This window comes from Oncorhynchus mykiss, chromosome 21 (genome assembly GCF_013265735.2).
Source record: "Oncorhynchus mykiss isolate Arlee chromosome 21, USDA_OmykA_1.1, whole genome shotgun sequence".
Taxonomy (NCBI): Eukaryota; Metazoa; Chordata; class Actinopteri; order Salmoniformes; family Salmonidae; genus Oncorhynchus; species Oncorhynchus mykiss.
The window spans coordinates 19431750-19437920 of NC_048585.1; positions in this window are offsets into that span (position 1 = coordinate 19431750).

A 6171-nucleotide genomic window follows, 5' to 3' on the forward strand; every position below is an offset into this window, starting at 1 on the left:
GGCCCCTGTATTGGGTAGTGCATTACAAGTTAAGATTGAACTATATTAACTGAGATCATATAACATGATTATGACCCATAATAACAACCTGAGGTTCTGTCATACAAGAGACAGTGACATGGAACACTGGTTAGTGAAGTCAACTTTGAATATGTTTAGAAAGCATCATTCTAATCACATGTTCCCCATCATCATCATCATCATCATCATCATCAATGTAGTGCACCTTCAAAAGTTATTTGAAGTTCTGAAATAGTCACAATACCAGTCCAATATGCAAAACAAGATGTAGAGACGTAAATAAAAAGAAGGTGGTGTTACATCAGCATCAGCCCCCTAAATCAAATCCCCATATGAACCTCACAACCAAACATGTGTTGTGATCATCTAGCATTATATTAACTATTTTAATGAGCAGGTTACTGGCTGTTACATCTGTGATTGAGAAATGATGCTGGATCTGTGAATGAAACAAGCTGCTGGGCTCAAACAGACATACAGTATTATCTATCATTAATTACATGGAGGCATATCTGTTGTGTCTCCCTCCCTGAAGTACCTCAGTCAGGTAGTGAATTTCCAGCAAAGATTCAACAATATTTATTGAGATTATCTAACATTATTATAACCCCCTAAAACGTCCTGTGGTTATGTCAAGGCAAAACGCCTCTCCTGCCACACCTGGCTAGATCCTTTCAACACGTTCCCAGGCCTTTAATTGAGCCGAGCTGAGGCTTGTTAACCACTTAAGACCCTGATTGTCTGAACAATCAGCCTCAACCTTTAAAATGCTGCTGCTCACACAGATCTCTCCAGTGAATGGAGGTTGTGGGAAGGTGAAGGAAGCATGGAGAGGTCAGGAACAGAAGTTGGCTCTTGGAGAAACACCATCAGTGCTCTGCAAGCAATGTAGCTGATGGAGAGGCAGGAGCTTGGTGAACAGATAGATGTGATTGTGGACAGCGAGGAAGAAGGAGAAGATGTGGGAATTGGGAAGATGTTTGTTGAGGAAGAACGGTGTCAGACATGATAAAGAAGAATCTGGATCAATAGGAATCCCTTGCCTTTTGGCAGATCCATTTCTGGTTTCAGGTTGGGTCAGAAAGGAGTTGGGTGCAGTTGAATCAGTGAAGGTAACCTGTAGTGGACTTGTGATGTTTGTGTTTCTTCTTATTAGAGGGAGCAGGTGCTCTGTGTCACTCAACTTGGGTCATGATCTGTTTCTTGCTTTGCTTTTAGCAACAGGATGTAATGTAAAAATCTTCCCAGTGTGAAGTAGTTCTTAATTGTTGTGATTGTGAAGTCATGTAAAACGTTTCAGTGTGAAAATGTTCCTAGTCAGTTGCACGCGTGTCTGTGGATGGCTGAGCTCCTACAGATGTTTCAAATATATGCACTGTCAATCGAAAATGTAGCATCCAAGTCTTTGCCATCGCTGTTAATTCTCTCCTCACATCAACCCTCAGCACTTTGACGAGCAAGTCCGTGTGTTTATATGCTGACCTCACACCTCAACAAGCTTCTGATTGGTCAGAGTCAATACCCTTGGCCACCATTGATTGGCAGATGTGTGAAGCAAATGTGCGTGCCCACAGAATCGTTTGTCGAGGTCAGGGGCACAGGTTACATAAAGAGATGCGCATGCAATTATTGTATTGAACATTTTCACGCTGGGAGAGATTTTACATCATGATGTACAATCAGAAAACAATCAGAACGGTTGGACTATTTCACACTGGGAAGATTTTTACATGACACAGGGCACCATTGAAAGATTGAGTTCTGGGGTAGTGATAAGTGTGCAGGTGGAGCAATTGAAGTTTAAATACCTGGTGTTTGTGATGCCCACCATTTGGTGGGACGTTGATCCGGTGGGGGAGTGGTGAAAGAGTCATTGTCAGTCCTTTTGAGTTTTGAGTCTATATTAGTTATCATGTTAGAGCTTTTGTGCAGAATCCACTGTACTGTTTCAGGTACAACGTTCATGGTCATGTTGCAGCAGTGTGTAGGAGGGAGATTCCAAGATGTGTGCAGAAGGGCATGGGACAGAGGATTGTGTAGTTTTGCTGGATAAATTTGTGTCTAGGGGTGCTGATGTTGTTGGAGATCGTAAGTGTCAGGTGCGAGAGAGGCAGGTTGACTTGACCAGAGTCAGAGTGGTGCAGAGGGTGTCGTATGCTGAGGCAATGAAGGAAGTGGAAGAGGATGGATGAAGGGTGAGGGATCCCAGTGAGTAGTAGATTTGTGCCAGCACAGGGGGATAGGGCAGTGAGTGAGTTATGCTTCAGTAAGGTTGTCTTAGCGTTCATAGCATTGGTTATCAACTGTACCATAGAAATGGAACGTAAATTATAGAGAATAGCTGTCGAGGTGGCAGCTGCAGAGAAGTATTTGGGTATATGAGATTTCACCTATGAAGAGTTGCAGGGTGTGTTGAGTGGTGGTGTCCCGTCCTCCCAGGTCGTTGGCATGGTGCAGGAGTCGATAGGGTCAAAGTAGTGGAAATGGGGTAGTGGGTTTTAATGGTTAGGTAGAAGCTGAAGAGAAGTACCTGGTGTATGAGGTTTTACACTAGAAGATGATTTTAATTTGTATGAAATAGTGGTATGTAGGGTTAGTTGGTGGGGAAAGTTTGTCCTTTTAGGAACAGGAATAATAAAGATAATTTAATGTAGATTTTGTAGGCCGTGACTGGCCTTACAATTTAGTCAGTAGGGGGTGGTGTATACACCTTTAAATGTGATGTGATCCTCTAACCCAATCCCAAAGAAGAAGAGCTCTTCAACTACAGTTTCCCTGAGGAACCAATAGTCTGTTTGCATAGAGAGGACACTTTGCATTGACAGCACATGCTTCAGTGCTCTGGGAGTGTTTATAGCCCTGTGAGTTTAACACTTCATGACTGAGATCTGTTCTTCATGACAACAGAACCCACAACAACCATGACTTTTATCACCATCTTCTTCTGGACACTTGTTTTCTACATACAAGGTTACAATTTTCAGAATGTATTGTTGAAAATGAATTAAATCTACAGTGTTTACATGTACAGTATATCAATGTTAATATTTCTATTCAGAACTATTCATTACTATATGTAATATTTAATTCATATAAATGTTTTTACTATATTTTTCAGAATCCAGAGGACAGTACGTTGTGACACAGACTCCGGCAGTGAAAGCTGTTCTCCCAGAACAGACAGTCTCTCTGAACTGTAAAACCAGCAGTGATGTTTACAACAATAACTATCTAGCCTGGTACCAACAGAAACCTGGAGGAGCTCCTAAACTCCTTATTTACTATGCTACAACACTTCAGTCTGGGACTCCATCTAGATTCAGTGGCAGTGGATCTGGGAGTGACTTCACTCTGACCATCAGTGGAGTCCAGGCTGAAGATGCAGGCGATTACTACTGTCAGAGTTTACACTGGCCTGATAGCACTCGGTGGTTCACACAGTGATACAGAGACATACTAAAACCTCCCTCAGTCAGACTGCACAGTGACTGTACTGATACAGCTGGGACCTACTGCAGGTGCTGAGGGGGACGAGACAGTGACATGGAACAATGGTCACTAGAGGAGATGAACTGTGACATGTGACAATAATAGAAAGCAATCATTCAGATCACATGACCATCCTCATCATCATCATCATCATCATGGTTATGACTTATAGTTTTTGTCATGTCCTTTAAGTAGTACTTTAAAGTATTTTTACTTAAGTACTTTATACCACTGACTAGGCCTAATCAAAAATTGCTTTCAGAAGAAGCCTTTGACTCTCCTCCTGAACTGTAACCATAGGCCTACACAGCACAGCCATTGGTTAGCCAGCACACAAAACGTTTTTGATCAGCAAGCATAGAGAAGGCCGGGGCTCAGGTTTGAAATATCCATTGCGATGTGTAATGCAGCCTAGTTTATTTTACACCATCCCAACAGCTATCTTAGAAACATAACTTTGTGCTGTGCTTCTCTGAGCATACACTTTGTAGCCTATAGCCTCTAGGCTAGGGATCATTTCATTGAGACCACACTAAATAGCCTATAGACGCACTTGATTATGAGGGGTGGCATCGGGCACACAACGATATATTGTAAAGCCTAATAAGCAACTAATTCTAAAACACTGAGAAATACACATATTTCATAAAATGCTAATTACATGATGGCATCGGACCGAGGCTCTGCATCTGTCCTCGTGCTCCTAGACCTTAGTGCTGCTTTTGATACCATCGATCACCACATTCTTTTGGAGAGATTGGAAACCCAAATTGGTCTACACGGACAAGTTCTGGCCTGGTTTAGATCTTATCTGTCGGAAAGATATCAGTTTGTCTCTGTGAATGGTCTGTCCTCTGACAAATCAACTGTAAATTTCGGTGTTCCTCAAGGTTCCGTTTTAGGACCACTATTGTTTTCACTATATATTTTACCTCTTGGGGATGTTATTCGAAAACATAATGTTAACTTTCACTGCTATGCAGATGACACACAGCTGTACATTTCAATTAAACATGGTGAAGCCCCAAAATTGCCCTTGCTAGAAGAATGTGTTTCAGACATAAGGAAGTGGATGGCTGCAAACTTTCTACTTTTAAACTCGGACAAAACAGAGATGCTTGTTCTAGGTCCCAAGAAACAAAGAGATCTTCTGTTGAATCTGACAATTAATCTTAATGGTTGTACAGTCGTCTCAAATAAAACTGTGAAGGACCTCGGCGTTACTCTGGACCCTGATCTCTCTTTTGAAGAACATATCAAGACCATTTCAAGGACAGCTTTTTTCCATCTACGTAACATTGCAAAAATCAGGAACTTTCTGTCCAAAAATTATGCAGAAAAATTAATCCATGCTTTTGTCACTTCCAGGTTAGACTACTGCAATGCTCTACTTTCCGGCTACCCGGATAAAGCACTAAATAAACTTCAGTTAGTGCTAAATACGGCTGCTAGAATCCTGACTAGAACCAAAAAATTTGATCATATTACTCCAGTGCTAGCCTCTCTACACTGGCTTCCTGTCAAAGCAAGGGCTGATTTCAAGGTTTTTCTGCTAACCTACAAAGCATTACATGGGCTTGCTCCTATCTATCTCTCTGATTTGGTCCTGCCGTACATACCTACACGTACGCTACGGTCACAAGACGCAGGCCTCCTAATTGTCCCTAGAATTTTTAAGCAAACAGCTGGAGGCAGGGCTTTCTCCTATAGAGCTCCATTTTTATGGAACGGTCTGCCTACCCATGTCAGAGACGCAAACTCGGTCTCAACCTTTAAGTCTCTACTGAAAACTCATCTCTTCAGTGGGTCATATGATTGAGTGTAGTCTGGCCCAGGAGTGGGAGGGTGAACGGAAAGGCTCTGGAGCAACGAACCACCCTTGCTGTCTCTGCCTGGCCGGTTCCCCTCTTTCCACTGGGATTCTCTGCCTCTAACCCTATTACAGGGGCTGAGTCACTGGCTTTACTGGGGCTCTCTCATGCCGTCCCTGGAGGAGGTGCGTCACCTGAGTGGGTTGAGTCACTGATGTGGTCATCCTGTCTGGGTTGGCGCCCCCCCCCCCCCCCCCCCCTTAAGTTGTGCCGTGGCGGAGGTCTTTGTGGGCTATACTCAGCCTTGTCTCAGGATGGTAAGTTGGTGGTTGAAGATATCCCTCTAGTGGTGTGGGGGCTGTGCTTTGGCAAAGTGGGTGGGGTTATATCCTTCCTGTTTGGCCCTGTCCGGGGGTGTCCTCGGAGTGGGCCACAGTGTCTCCTGACCCCTCCTGTCTCAGCCTCCAGTATTTATGCTGCAGTAGTTTATGTGTCGGGGGGCTAGGGTCAGTTTGTTATATCTGGAGTACTTCTCCTGTCCTATTCGGTGTCCTGTGTGAATCTAAGTGTGCGTTCTCTAATTCTCTCCTTCTCTCTTTCTCTCTCTCGGAGGACCTGAGCCCTAGGACCATGCCCCAGGACTACCTGACATGATGACTCCTTGCTGTCCCCAGTCCACCTGGCTGTGCTGCTGCTCCAGTTTCAACTGTTCTGCCTTATTATTATTCGACCATGCTGATCATTTATGAACATTTGAACATCTTGGCCATGTTCTGTTATAATCTCCACCCGGCACAGCCAGAAGAGGACTGGCCATCCCACATATGCTCTCTCTAATTCTCTCTTTCTT